We start from the raw sequence: 15,588 nt of genomic DNA, 5'->3' as shown, positions 1-15,588 counted from the left end.
CAAATGATAACTTCTATATGTTTAAAAGTTAAACCAGCACCAAAGTTACAACTAAACTGACAAATTTCCCCAAGTCCATTGATATGCAAATGCAGGGAGAATAAGGTTCTCTCTGCCTTGCCCTGGGCAGTTTCCAAGGAAAAGGCAGCATTTATCTTACTGGGGCAGCCCAGACATTTTCAGAGCACAAGCTAAAATCCCATTGTGTGGAGGAAATGGAGAGGCAAAAGATAACACAAATAATCTTTATTAGAATTCTCATTGAAAAAAAATACAGAAAACCAGTAAAAAAAGAGTATAGGTCAATAGTCAATATTAAAACAGGTCAAGGAAAAATGTATGTACAGAAAAAAAGAAAAGTGAAATAGGTCAATCATCAACATTAAAATAGTTCATTTAGAAAAAAATGAAACTATGAACCCAACCAAGGCATTTAAGCCACATATGGAAAGGAGGTGCAACTAGACATTCTAGAAGAACTCTTTGCTCTCTCAAAGGTTCTGTTTTTGGACCAATGTCTAAAGGGGGGGGGGAGGGCAGGGAAAGGGGAGGGGAAGGAGAGTGGGAAGAAAGGGAAGAAAATAGAAAAACAAATCTCACGGGCTTTTTTTTTTTGTTCCGACATGCTCAATAATTTGCTAGGTCCTGTATACATTTCTTCATTTAATCCTTACAACAACCTTGCCAGCCATGTTACTTCTCCCAATCTTAAAGATAAAGAGTGAAAAGACTTGCCCCAGGGCTCCAAGTGGCAGAGAGGAGAACCTGACTCCACCCTGAAGCCCTCCTCCTTCTCCGACAGTGGGTGTTTCCCTACCGGAGCTACACCTGTACATGGAACTGGCCTGGTGGATTTACGGATCTGAGGAGGCGTTGATCTAGCCCATGCAATGTACACCTTTTTGGAGCTTGGGAGTAGAGCAATCTGGACCACATTTCCAAGAGGTCAAGTCTGACTTGACGATTCCTTCTTTGTGTCAGAATAAAGACTGCCACAGGAGAAAGTAGCCATGGGAGGACTGATCACTGCCTACCAGACTGGTGGGCTATTAACAGTTCTCCTAGAGCGCATTGGATAATAGGACACGGAGGAAAATGTATGATAAACAGAAATGTGCAAACCCGAATGTGCATGTAAATCGATGATTACGAAGATGAATCAACTCTTGTAACCTAGATTCCTTAGCTGTCAAAAACCTAAGGATAAAGAAACTCAAAGAGACACCAAACATGTAGCAGAGCTATGCACTAAGTCATTTCTCCATCATGTTCACAGCTGCACAGGCTACCGTTTTCTATACTGATGGCCCCTTCTTAGTTGATGATTTTTCACAATGTATTTCATGGCTTCCATCCCTACATGAGACTTTATTACTATCACATAGGAATAAAAAGCCATAAAGCACTAGAGTGAATTTATCTTGGTCGGATGCAAAACTTATTTTCTTCACATGACTTCACAACCATTTCAAAGCTAACCAATCATTTCATGCTACATTAAGGAACATTTTAAACTACACATAAGTGACAGGAAGCACACTTAAATTGTGACATCACAAATTAACAAGAGTTTATCCTTCAACGACATTCTTAGCTACAAGGACCAGGAAACAAGACCAGAGACACTCAGCGACACTCAACCATTGAATTCACCAAAAACAAAGGACACTGGGAAGAATTCCTGGAGAAAAGCTCATCACTTTGACATCGGACTCGGAAACACATGAGGAAAGACAGAAGACAGACAAATCACTGATACGAACTGAAACCAGGGGATTTATTTTAAGCCGCTTGCTTCACCTTCTTCCCCAGGAAGCTCTCTTCCATGCCCACTGCCAGCTTTCAGACTTTTCATTCTGGGGCAGGTGGAGAGGGGGAAACTTAGCACCTGCTCACACTAAGTCAGCATTAAGCCTTCTACACCTAAATAACAAAACAGAAAGAAAAAAAAGAAAAAAACCCTACAACATACTAAGAGACCACAAGTGCTAACTGCCCATCTACAGACCTTCATGGAGGCTGACACCATCCCCCCACCCACATCTATAGAAGCCAGGGTCTATGCCAGAAACAATCCGGTGCACTAAATCTCCCAGGGATCTAAATACCTCAGGCCCAGAGCCCAAGAACGTTCTTTATGCTGCATTAAAGTGACATTGCTCTCAGAGTTATTAATATATTGATAAGTGACCACACTGAAACCCAATTCTCTGTGACCACTGATAAGCCAATGCCATAAGTTCGCATGGATTTTCCGGCCTTCCAAAAATAAACTCAGAATGCCTATTTACCGCCTCCTAGAAGAGTGTCCCAGACTAATAAGAACTTCCCTCTGCTTTTTAAAAAAATATCGTATGATTCAAATTCAAATAAAAGAAACAAGAACTTGAGTTCCTCATTAGGAGTAAGGTCTAGGCAAGTTATTTCCACCTGGAGGTGACTGTAATGAAATCTTGGTTTGTGTGAATCACAGGGAGGAGACTGGAAATAGTTAAATGATAGGAAGTGCATACATAAATTCAATTATCATGCATGAAACATGCAAATGATTTAAGCACTGCATCTGAAACTCTACTTTATATTCATTAATCTCAGGTTGCACTTTTGAAGGAGAAAGACATGCTAATTGGGTCCAGATTAATGCACTCCCAAACCTCTCCAATTTGTTTTTAGGTGAGGGTTAAATGATATGTATTAAAATAAACACAGCTGCTCATCTGCCTCCACCTTCCACCTCCCCCACTCCACCTCTACCTCTGCCCCCAGCTGCCTCCCCTCCCCTACCTCACCCACCCAGCTGCTTCCCCTCCCCCACCACACCTCTCTTCCTGTAGGAAAGGGATTACAAAGCCCTAGCATCTTCTTTTTGAAAAGACATGGAAGCACGAGCCTGTCTCTTGGCCTTTTCTATACTTGTCCTTTCTCTACAAGCCACCAAATTCCAGAAAGAGCATCAATGGAACATCAAATCCTGATGACGCCTAACTGTGGCATCCAGAATGTGCACAGATGGGCAAGCGGCCCAGCGTTTCCATGGACAGTGGGTTCTTTCTACAAGCTTGGGCCTGAGTCTCTGGTAGGTACTGAAGGGTAGTTTCAGACTGTCCCGGCATATGCTTGCTTGAAGCCAGAGCTGCTGCAGGTTGACATGGCAATCCTGTGACTCGGTTACGTGGGGAACTAGAGAATTGAGGGAAAGCTTGGGGTTTGGGGTTGCTGTTCTCCAATGTGGCTCACTCGGCTAGCAGAAACTGGCATAAAGCAGAGGGCACTCAAAGGTCTTTGGAAAGGATCCCTCGCTTTCCCTTTTCCTCCTCCCTGGCAAAATTATCCTCAAAAGAAGAACGTTATTTACATATTTACTTATTTGTTTGTTTATTTATTTTTCTTTTTTGGAAACATAAGTGGGACAAGAAATAACATGTTTTGGGGAAAATCTTATCTTGTGAATAATGACGCTTTTATAGTAAAATATTCTTTTTTTTTTTTTTTTTTTTTTTTTGGTTTCTTGGACCTGGTCTTTAGAAAAATAAAACAAAAGAAGAGGAACTATGGCCTACTGGGAACAGATTCGGGCACAGAGGCCGGATGGAAGGGTCCTCTCCGCAGGAGCAGCCACCATGGAGTTAAACCAGGCCCGGGGGGAGAAAAAAAAAGAAGCCTTCAAACTAATTTCACACTGAAAGTGATGTTTAATTTGAATCATGCTCTTCCCAAAGGGAAAAGGTTAGTCTCATCACTGGGTTCATATCCTCCTCCCCCTTCTCCTTTCATATGAATTGAAAATTCAGATTGACCATTAATCATGATGTGACACATTCTTTTTTTCCTGGTCCAAAAATCAAATGAAAGCCTCAGACCACATCTGAGAAGGCATTGGCTGGCCAAACCTCCCAACCTATGGCACAACGGAGAGAAGACAAGAACAAGGGCACGTACACACACAGAGACAGAAATTACTGGACATCCACTCGCAAGCGAGACACACACACATACAGCGATTAACAGTCGTTGGCTCCGGAGCGCCTCTCCGCCTAAATTGATTTTTGCATATTTGCACATGTAAAATTAGTCATAGTAAATAACAACAAGGACGAGACTGATATTAAATCTGTCAACATCCTGACGAATGCTCTGAGCACTCTTTAGTGAGGAAAGACACTGAGGATAGTCAACGCTCCTAAAAGAGAAAATGATTATACGCTAACCAAACCCTAAGTACAAGCTAAAGATATTCACTTCATGAAGCCATTCCTCAACTAGCCCCTTGGCACTTGCTGGAATTATTCGCAGCACGAGCTCTACTTTCTCATTTTCTGCTGACTCCATGTGGGTAATTTCTTTCTCATGATTAAAAGTGAGCTTGGCAGATCCTTCAAAGCGTGGCTCTAGGTGTGGTGGGGCTCCCGTGCGTCCTTTGTCTAAGGCACGTTGCTAATAATTCATCAGTGGATGGGCAGGCCAGGGGAACAGTCACGCACCTAAAATGATTTTTTTTTAAAGGCAAACTTTATAGATATCTTTACATAAACATATTTTTACATCGAAACATGCAGCCGACAGATGAAATGAACTGTTTACCTTGGAAAAGAATAGGCAGGCTTTTCTCTCCCAAATAATCACTCCGGCCTTTCTGAATGTCATCCAAAAGCGATTCTGCTTCCTTCGACTTATCCAGCATCTGAGGCAGTGAGATAACCCTCCTAGCACTGGCCTCCTTCCCCGGCCCTTCATTATTAGCCTCCTGGTGGGTGAGATAGAATACAGTGAATGTAATAACCGTACTTCACACAACAGGCTCGCTCTCTCTTTTAAATTGAAAATCCCCTTATTACAAAACAAGGGGTGTTCTTTTTCTTCTACCTTTAAGTAGGACTGCCACATTCATTGCTTTTTACAAAAACGCAGCTGCTTTTTAGGCTACAGATAAATAGAATCTGCTAGGCGGTAATTCGACTCAGTCTGAATGCATTATTTTCTAAGACACTTTGGCGAGGGGCTTTTTATTATAAACTGGAATGAACAAGGAAAGTCCTTTTCTCTTCTAATTATGAATGTGTTTTGTTCCCTACTATTAACCTACAATGTCAGATTGATCTTCTTCATCTTCGTCTTCCTCTTCTTTTTCGGCAGTCAGTTCAATAAATCAACATTTTTTTTTTTTTCTGGAAAATTAGAGGGCTGATGATTAAGTCTTCATGAACTCCAATGACAAAAATAAAAATAGCACAAGGGATAAGCAAATGCAAATGCTGGAAGCACAAATAAAGACAATGAAGGGGCCCTCTGATGTCCAAGGTGATGAATCCTGTTTTGACACTAAGTTAACATAAAGGGGATTTACTTGTTAATTTCATTGTAATTAATGTAATTTTAAGAAAATTGAACTTTCAAAGCATTTGTGTAAAGCTGATCTTAACACATTCATTCACTTAAAAAGGAAGAAGATATAATAAAAGGGTAACATTTTCACATAGTGTGCCCAAACCTCTCGTGTTTCTTGTTTACTTGTCCATTACGTGGGGTACTTGGTAATTTTATCAGTCATCCCTCACCCCTGGAAGCAACCCGATGAAGAATTAAACAGAAGAGGAAACATCGTGATAAAGCGTATTCAATTTGAATTTCTGCTGACATTGCTTTAACTCCAAAGACAAACACTGAGAAAAATGGTGTCTTCTTAATAATATCAAAAGGCAGTCTAGAAACTCCATTAGCCCAGGTGTTGGTTTAATTTTGATCCCCATGTTGATATTTCTGACTATTATATTACAATAGACCACGGTGGCTATGCTCTATGTCTATATGGATATACTGTCTAGCCAAAGGGAGGAAATCCCATGGGGTATCCGCGGGCTTCCAATTAAGGAAACATAAATACTGCTGCAACCCCAACAATAAGTGGAGATCGCCAGTATATCACAGAGGCACAGGCAGGTGCCCGCTACTAAATCTATAGATTTAAAGCTGATGCCATCATTTCCCTTCCTTCAGCAGTAATGGAAAGCAAAGTGTGGGAGATGAACTGTGTGTGGCAGATAGTTCCGGAACAATTTATCCTTGTTTAGATTATTTTGATTTATTAAGATTTATTTCCAATAAGGATGATAGTGGGAATCGAAGGAGACCTGTGCAAACATAAAGATTTTCCTGGAAGAACTCTGGGCTGGGATCACATGCATATTCAAGAGACCTCAGAGAAAGAGAGAGAGAGAGAGAGAGCTTGAAATCATCTTTCCATCTAAAGCCATGCTGCTTTTCCTGTGGGGTTCTGTTTGAAATTTTTAAAGGGGGCTATTTATTGCAAGTGAGATGCAGTCTGAATTTCTAGAACACCCACTCTAGGAAGAGATATATTTGCAGTGAACGGTGGTGACTGAGCTTTTGAGATTCTACCACTCTGCTGAAGATTTGAGTCCTTTCTGTCTTCTGATATGCCTGGGAACAAAGGAGGCCCCATCAGGTGGCCAGCCTCAGTTTCAGGGACTACTCGATGCTGTGGCAACAGAAGCAGCCCAGTTTACCTGGAATAAATAACCAAGCTCCTTCCCTGAGAAACAAATTGGAGCGTATTAGTTATCACTGTAAGAGCGAAATTGAATCCTCGGGCATCGACATCTCCATCGAGCCAAGGCCACAATAACAAGCCTGCTTCGGCAATCATACATGTTTATTTTTGTAATATTGATATGTGAGGCAAATAGAAGAAGAAAAGAGACCTTAATTGAAGGAGTTCAATCCTGATTTAGAAACATAATATTTGGAGAAACAGGTTTTGCTGGGCTACTCACAAAAATACCTTTGCGTCTCTGCCTCCCTCAATCCATTCTTTCACCCCGATAAATCATTAACTCGGACGAACGAAGGGCAGATTAGGCGGGGCAGAATGTGAATTTGTGAGGACAGCCTGTAACCGCCATCTTCTGCCGTCTGTAGTACTATTTTAAGGTAATAAAAATTACCTTATGTGAAAATGATAGAAGCCACTAGAGGCAGAACTCGGCGCCCTTTATCAAACTTTCAAACCAAGTAAGTAGCTGAACAGCAAGCACGAAAAGAAGAATGCGCTGTCGCAGGAGGGACAGTGGGATGGCGTTTCAGCAGCTGGGTCTCCTTTGATTCTCTCTTTGAGAAAAGAAAAAGGAGGAGAAGCCCTGCGAGAGAGGAGGAAGGAGGTGACAGAGGAGGGGGAAAGAGGAAGAGGAAAGGTCAAAGCCCACTGGGTACGAGTTATTTCCTTCCTTTCCGTGTAAAAACAACTCTCTTCACACAAAGGCCCTGCTGCTCAGAAACAAACTCCGTTTCAACGGTCTCACGCCTCACTTTGCGCCCCCCACCCCCGGTAAACCGAGTAGTTAACCCGTCTTCCCGGGGGGCCTCGGAAGAGCAAGGGTGGTTTTGAGCGATGCAGGCCACACCCAGGAAATAGCAGTTACCCAATAAGGAAGGACTAGTAATTAGTCTCCACCGCACTGCTAATCAGGCCTCTCATCCCCCTTACCCTCTTCACCTGGCAATTCCCCCTTCGTTCCCCAATCGCGCTCCAAATCTAAGACTACCCAGCAAAACAAAACAAGCCCTGGCAAATGGAGCCCCGCGCTGCCTCATGCCTTTGTCCCACCACATTCAAGTCACTTTACACTTGCAGTGGAAGGGCTGGACACCGATTTTGTTCTACCTCCAGGTCCCGACGGTAGGAAAGATCTTAAATTTTTTTTTTCTTCAACGTTTTTATTTATTTATTTTTTCGGGGGGGGGGGCAGAGAGAGACAGAGCATGAACGGGGGAGGGGCAGAGAGAGAGGGAGACACAGAATCGGAAACAGGCTCCAGGCTCTGAGCCATCAGCCCAGAGCCCGACGCGGGGCTCGAACTCCCGGACCGCGAGATCGAGCTCGTGACCTGGCTGAAGTCGGACGCTTAACCGACTGCGCCACCCAGGCGCCCCAGTAGGAAAGATCTTAGAAACGGGAAACAGGAGGTGCCAACTGTACAATAATCTGAGCCCGCAGGCCGAGCCCCCTCTCTGTTCTGGGACGGTTCCTGGGCAGAGCAAAGTCTGCAATCCACTGAGACCCTGAGGTCCCCAGGCAGAGCTGAGAGGCCACTTGGTTTTGGAGCTGCTTGGTGTCTTCCGATGCCACACTCAAGTTCGTGTGCACACCTTGCACACCTCACACGTGCTTGCACGCGTGCACACAGGCGTATGCGCACCTACATGAACCACCGTCAGGAGCACCACACAGTTCCATTCAAGCGACTGTCACCCGGGAAGCCCTCACTCTGTCCCGGCTGGTGGTAAAAACACTGCCCTGCACGGCAAACAATGGGTAAGTCTGACTTTGCAAAACTGCCCGAATACCTCGTCTTTACTGAACAAAACACCAGCTACCCACACCCAGGCTGTAAAGGGATAACATGAGGACTGTTGTCCCTTTCCAGGTCAACATCTAGTAGCAAGATGGATTGAGTTTCATATGACAAAATAGCAACTTCAAAAAACACCCATTCTTAAACATACTTTGTACCTTTTCTTTTAACTGTCCCCAACTCCATTATTTTTGTTTTGTCAAATGAAAAAAAAAATAGGCTATATTATGAAGAGGAGCTTTTGCATAAGTCTACTCACTTTCTTTTAAGAAAAAAAATACATTGCTGCACGTGAGTGAAAAAAACCAGCCTGTTCTTCATCCTCTTCCCTCTAAACTTATTTTCTTTTTGTTTTAAACTTTTTTTCTGAATAGAGTTGTTTGAAATGATCTCATTTCTATAAAGCCAATTATCTTCTGATGATCAAACTTGACAATTAGTGTACAAGCAAACACAGACTCTGAGAAGGGCAACTTCAAAAAGATATCTTCCTCCTGGTGGCTATTTGCCCATGAACAGAGAGAGGCTCCAGAAAGAGGCTCCAAGCCCCACTGACCACAGGACCTTCCGGCCAAGATTCTAATCACCGCTGCAGAAGGCAGGGCGCAGGCGATGGGTGGGAACAACAGTGTGTGTTGAATCTGGAGGAACGAGGAAACTCTGGTAGCTCCCCAGAATCACAGCACGGAGATGCTCTAAATATGAAAAGTAAGACAAGATTTCTGAACTCCTTGTCAAGGCTTCCTGACATCCAACACTTTTGTGAGGTCAAGAAACGTGTCCCCAGCTTCTGTTTTCTCTTCTCCGTCAGGGAACATGGTGACGAATGGGGCGGCCCAGCTGCCTTTTAGCGCGTCACACTTGGATGACTCCCGTCCTTACTGGGGGCGGGTGCAGGTTGCTGGTGAAGAGCATGCCCATTGCGTATGGACTCGCAGAAAAAAAAATCAAAATCAATTTAACACAAAAGAAATGCGCATAGGTTTGCCCCTTTTAATATTCTACAGAGTGCCTGTGATATAGTTAAGTTGGAAAATTTTCACACAATGAAGATTACTGAGGCATAAATCACGTAGGTAAAAACTGTGGTGTAGGACAGGGATGAAATCTACAAGCTAATTACATTCAACAAGGGCTTCCGAAAAGACAACATGCCCACTAACCTTCCCATGCCAATATTTTGTTTTTCAAGGGGCAGTAAGTGCAGAAGTTTGTCGCGGTTGTAGATTCCACAGTGTGATCCTTTAGCAAAACCTGAGAAGGGGGAGAAAAGATTAGATGCATGGATTTCTGTGCTGAATGGATGCCAGAGCCAAGATGCAAAGAATAGATAAGTTAGAGATGTGGAGGAACTAAATTTGAAGCCAGCCAGTAAAACGGATTGAACCTTATTACCTCTAGTCACTGAGAAATTCCCGAGACAGTTGGATGCAATTTGAAAAGGTCAGAAAAATATTTCCTGCACAGCATTACTGCTTCATGGTTTAAGGGTGTACATTTGTGAGATGCCAGCTCTAATCATTTTTATTGACTTTGCTTTCCAGAGACAGACAGACAGTCTGGGAGGCAAGACCAATAGATAAGAGAAAGGCAATCTTACAAATGAAAATCTCTTATTTTGTTCTCTCACTTGTGACTGTGAACAATCCCAAATCTTGCCCATTTGAGGACAAATTACACGAACTTCACAGAAGAATGACAGAATGAAAAGAAAATCTAGGGAAATATTGCTGTAACTTTAGAGAGCCTGTCTCTTTTAATTGCTATTTATTTAGCCTCTACTATATGCTGAGCAAAGGTAAAAGATGCTGCACTCGAATCCAAGTGTGAATACTTAAAATGAAACACCATAAAATATACCAAGGTATGGACATTAATTTATTGTCAGCATTTCCTTTGAGGGATGGCTTCATGAAGAAGGGAATCCACAGGAAATGGTAAAAAGTAAATGGAACATACAAATACAGACTCAGTGAAGGCTCTGTTGGGCTTCGAACCATTCCAAATACAAAGAAAAAAAGATTTGTCTTTTTACTTTAAATGCGACTTGTGTGCAATAAGAACCTTTGTTAGCAAATACATTTGCAGGTTGGTTGGTTGGTTGGTTGGTTTGGCATGCAATTAGAAGTCAAAACTGACTTTTTGATATGGAATGGCATGATCCACTCTAACCCTTCAAAGGCTTAATTAACATCTGACTTTTCTGTCTGTGAGGGGCGTGTGTTTTTGAGGCAAACACAAGACTCTTTACTCTTCTCTTGTTTAGTAGTGAGGCTGAAACTTTTTAATGGCCTACAGACCCAACCGCAGGCTTTCTTATGATGTTCCGGCTCCACAAAGATGGCCTGGCAGCTCACTAGGGCTTTTCAACCAGCAAGATGGCTTTTCTTATAGAAAGCCTTCGTCCTGATCCATGCCATGCCTCACAACCTTCAGGAGTTTCAAATTGTATCCTGTAATCAACAACCACCGCTACCAGCAATGGAAAAAGCCACTCACAAAATGGCTTTTCATACTCCCAGGTACCCCAAAGACAAGTGAAAAGGCCAGTTTTATTAGCTGGACATTTGAATTCTTGGCAGGGAGGATAAAAATATCTATCTTCCAAGTGACTTGTTTTCCTATATTACCTGAATGTCTGGCATTGGTTAGATACAAGCAGTACCGTTTGTTTGGATTTAAAATTATTTTTACCTTGTGCAACATGGTAGATTTAACCACAAAAAGTGTTTACGGACACTTTGTGATGGTACAGAGGCTTCCGGTGAATCACCCTTAAAACTCGAGGTTTCCACCTCTTCATTTCATAGCAAAAACACTATCTCACGTGTGTATCTCCTGATCCCCACTACCTAAGTTCTCTATGAGGAAAAATTCTGGACATTTCACCCAAACATTAATGTCATTAATAATAAGAAGAACAATCCTAAAAGTAGTATTACTTGTAAAAATAATAATGATAATAGAAGTAGTGACCATTAATGACCATTAGTGACCATTAATGACATTAATGTCATTAATAATAAGAACAATCCTAAAAGTAGTATAACTAGTAAAAATAATAATGATAATAGAAGTAGTGACCATTAGCTGAGCATTTACTAGGTGTGGGCACCACACACTCACTTAATCTGCACAGCTAACTTAAATTTTTTTCCCCTTCCATATTACCCACGAGGAGCACGAGGCTCAAGGAGATCAAGAAACTCATCTGGGTCAGAAAACTAGAAGGTACTGATGTGGAACTCAACTCCAGGCTTATGTGGTGCTAGTCCCTATTATTCGAAGCCTTGTGCTTTGAAGCATGCCCCATGAGCATTACAGGACCCAGGAATGCGACTCCTCACAGGTCACACAGCATTTCTGGGGTGTTGTTGAACCAAGTTTCATTGCTAATACAGACTGAGCTATGCCCACCAAGTATTTGCTGACAGTCTACAAAATGCAGCCACCTTTCAGAGCTACAGGCTAACAGTTGTTGATAGATAGATCTCTTTCCTGTCCTTATGGAATTTAGTACATGAAGGGAATAATATACTCACAGCAGCCTCCTTAATCGCATTGCATGGTTCACCTACACCTAATAAATTTTGGAGCCTAATTGCACACAAATTGCTTTTCTATTTGAGTTGTCTTTGAATTATGCTCAGAGAAGAGCGAGAAGAGAAAGTTTCTTCTTAGCTGGGGCTGCACTGAGGTCGAATCCTTCTTTGCACACAACCTTAGAAGGGGAGATGTGTGGCTATTTTGTTATAGTCACGGGCAAATAAATGGCACGAGAAGAAAAGAATGAGGGGTCGCATAGGCTTATTAGCACATCAACTACGGCAGGTCTTTTATCTCATCAGAATGTACCGAACATAGCCAGGTTTCAACAAACTGTTGTACCTTTAACTGACGATAATTTTTTCTAACCAGTTCACCAAATGTATCCCCAGCCTGGTTCTCCCTGTTCACGGAGACGTGATGACTGTACATGGTGAAATGCTGGCTGCAGTCCTAGCACACGCTGCCCAGGTACCTGTCTACACCTGTCTTTAGTCGGGGCGCTCTGAGCACCCCCCTGTCTGGAGGAGAGCCGCGTTTGCTTGTCCGGCACCCTTGCAGAAGGAGACCTTTCTTCCCACCCTCAAAGGAAACTCTCCTCCTGACACAGCTGTCTTGGAGCTCAAGAGGTATTCGCATGAGCCGAGAGGCGAAAGAGCAGCAGCTGAGGTGCCAGAATGAAGTCATTGTGGAGGCCTCCAAGTGAAAGCATTTAGAAAATAGAAATGAAATTAGGCGCAGCAACCGAGAGGTGGAGAGAGGAGCAGATGAAGACGGGGCTGGGGCACAAAATGAACTTAAGTCTGGAGTATGAAGCCCCCCCAGTGCTTGATTCTTTGGTTTCCTTAAGTGCTGAGCAGGACAGAGCACAATGCAGAGGTTGGGGAAACGGGGGGGGGGGGGGGGGGCTTTTCCTTGTGCCTCTGACAGTGCTTGTGGACAAGAGGGGCCTAATTCTTAACCAAGGGAGACATGTAAACTACTCTCCAAAGTGATCTAAGTTTTAGTATCTCACGTTGAGAAATCATTTCTTTAGGCCTTGCTTATCTTCCAAAGAAGATGCCTGAAAAAATATTTTAAGACAGGTTAATTGGCTAATTTCCTATGTTTTTTTTTTTTTTTTTTTTACAAAATTGCAACCTACTTTCAAAACAAAGTACAACAAAATACAAAAACAAAACGCTGTAAAGAAAAAGCTGGAAGAAAACATCGAACTAGCTAATTATATGAAATTCCTCTTTTACCGGATTCTTTCTTTAAGCAGAAACTCAGCTTCAGGCATTAATATTATTAGAATGAACTTTCCAGCAATGATGCTAAGAAGTGATGACACACAATTAAAATATGGTATTTATAGCAGTAAAGCAGTTACACCTCAGATGCCAAGAGAATGAAAACAGCTTTTCCCTTTCTCGTCCCTGGATCAAACATAGTCGTTTAGCAATTTCTAAAAAAACCATTATTAGATTTTTATTTTAATTATTCTTCCAACACTTCAATGTCACAATGTTAAATGCTTTGTGTACCTGGCTGTCCTTCTCGAGAGGATTTTGGTGGCATGCAAACCCAAATGTTATCCCAGTCCATTTTCTTTGAATTATAGGAACCTCCAGAGTATATTCTTTCCTACAGTGGGAGATAGCGTGGCTTAAATTTTTCTGAATAATTTTCAAAATCAAATTTGGCAGTTTTCATGAGAGATGATCCTCCCCGGTGGGTGATATGAAGCATAACCTAAGGGGAAAACATGAAAATAATTAGCATAAGATATATTAGCATATAGATGCCTTTGAAATAATAAACAGCAGAAAACCAAAATGCTTATCCTCAAAAGAAAGTTATGAGAAAATGTGAAATTAATATACACTTCTTGCATGACAACCTCAGCCTGAAAGCCAAACAGAATATTCTCTCATTCAGTGAAGGATGTGATGATCAGGGAGATGGAGAAATTACCCCCAAACCAATTCTCCTGTTCTGTTTGGTTCATTGTCATGACATCACTATTCTCTATTTACCTTTACCCCATGCTACCCTTTCCCTTTTTGACAGGAAAAAAAAAAAAAGAAAGAAAAAAGAAAAGAGAAGAAAAGAAAAGAAGTGTCTTCCTTTTACTTCCTCTAAGAGAAACCACCAAGCAGACAGATCCAATATTCTTTCTCTTGTTTTTTCCCCTCCTTTGGCTACCTTTCTGTCTTTCCCTAGATGGCATAAGAAATGCCAGGCCTGGTAATTCAATTATCAAGAGGACCCAAGGAGCTTTGTGAAAAGGGGGTCAGGACTTTGTGTTTGTTAACCATGGACCAAAACCACCACTGATTATTTTTATTTATTTATTTTTTGAGAGAGTCGGGGGGGTGGGGGGGGAGAATCTTAAGTAGGCTCCACACCCAGCTCAATTTCACAACCGTGAGATCATGACCTGAGCTGAAATCAAGAGTTCAATGCTTAACAGACTGAGCCACCAGGTGACCTGATTAAATTTCAAGTTGGGACAGCCTCTCAAGGTGGTAAGCTTGCACGTTTGGTGTCAGTGGAAGAATACGGTCTTTGAAAGCAACTCTCACTTAAAAATCTGATCTGAGTAACCTTGGAAAAGTTCCTTAAACACAACAAGCTTCATATTTCTCTTTCTACAAAATAGTATTATCTATTTTTCTAGATAGTTGTGACAAGTAGAGGTTAATAATAAATACCTGGAATACAGCAGAGACTCAGGAAAGGTAGCCCTATTCCCTCCTCGGGGACTTTAGTGAAAACTCCATAAATTTTAAATTCTGGGATTTGGTAAGCCTACTTCCCCACCCCCACTTTGCACATATGCAGATGAATGTATGGTCTAAAGAGATTTATTAAGGAGAGATGCCACAAAATATGATGTTCTGGATCTACAGGATCCAACCACACCTTAAAGTATCTGATCCGGGTGAATTCCCTGAAGAAGCCCCTTTCTGGACTGTCATAACACAGTCAATGTCCCTACATCTGCACCCCCATCTACATTATTTCAGTTCTTATAATATTTAGTTATTTTTGAAGGCTTCAGTACAGCATTTAGGACACTAAGAAAGGGTCCTTTGCCAATCATACCATTCGATTTTCTCGATTTGTTTTCAACTTTGAACTTTTGATTGAAGCTAATTACTTAAACATTGTGTGGGTTGGTCTCTTGGCATTTAAAAGGGGAAGGACTCATTCTTTACAAAATATGGAATTCTGTAGAGATTTGAAACTCCAAACTTGGTTTAAGTCACTTCATTCTCTTTCTGTAGAACACAGATCTTGAACTTACCCTTCATTTTCTAATACCTGCTTCTATGTCAACAGCTACATGTCCAGCAAAAAAATACCACTCGATTTCTTGAATGTTTATATTTCCTCATCAATACCTAATGCACTGCTGACACATAGTAATGAGATTGGGATGGAGAAAAACCCTCATGTAAGTTTTTTTTGACAAATATGCTACCTGGTTGAGTTTGTGATAAGCATGTTGCCGAGACCATTTAGCTGCTTTGTGAGAGCACAGATTGTCCTAGACTGTTCTTCTGTTTAGACTTATCTCACTGACCATACATCTTGAGGCAGACATCATTTGCAGGACATTCCTGCTGAATGTCCTTTAATCTTTATCTTTTTTTTTCTCCTCTCAGGCCTACTCGGGACACAGTTT

At 41.9% G+C, this 15,588-nt stretch overlaps 1 long non-coding RNA gene across 1 annotated transcript in view; it reads right to left on the bottom strand.

Moving 5' to 3' along the window:
* Positions 1 to 231: 231 nt before the first annotated feature.
* The window catches only part of LOC122472550, a 32,534-nt gene continuing 17,177 nt past the window's right edge, over positions 232 to 15,588 (bottom strand). The window contains exons 2-5 of the long non-coding RNA XR_006294468.1: positions 13,442 to 13,649; positions 9,533 to 9,623; positions 4,582 to 4,744; positions 232 to 4,481 (exon numbers count right to left, since the gene is read on the bottom strand). This is a non-coding gene — a long non-coding RNA (uncharacterized LOC122472550). The remainder of the gene's footprint in view (positions 4,482 to 4,581; positions 4,745 to 9,532; positions 9,624 to 13,441; positions 13,650 to 15,588) is intronic.

The sequence above is a fragment of the Prionailurus bengalensis genome, chromosome B4 (genome assembly GCF_016509475.1).
Source record: "Prionailurus bengalensis isolate Pbe53 chromosome B4, Fcat_Pben_1.1_paternal_pri, whole genome shotgun sequence".
Taxonomy (NCBI): domain Eukaryota; kingdom Metazoa; phylum Chordata; class Mammalia; order Carnivora; family Felidae; genus Prionailurus; species Prionailurus bengalensis.
This window is presented reverse-complemented; position numbering and strand designations above follow the sequence as displayed.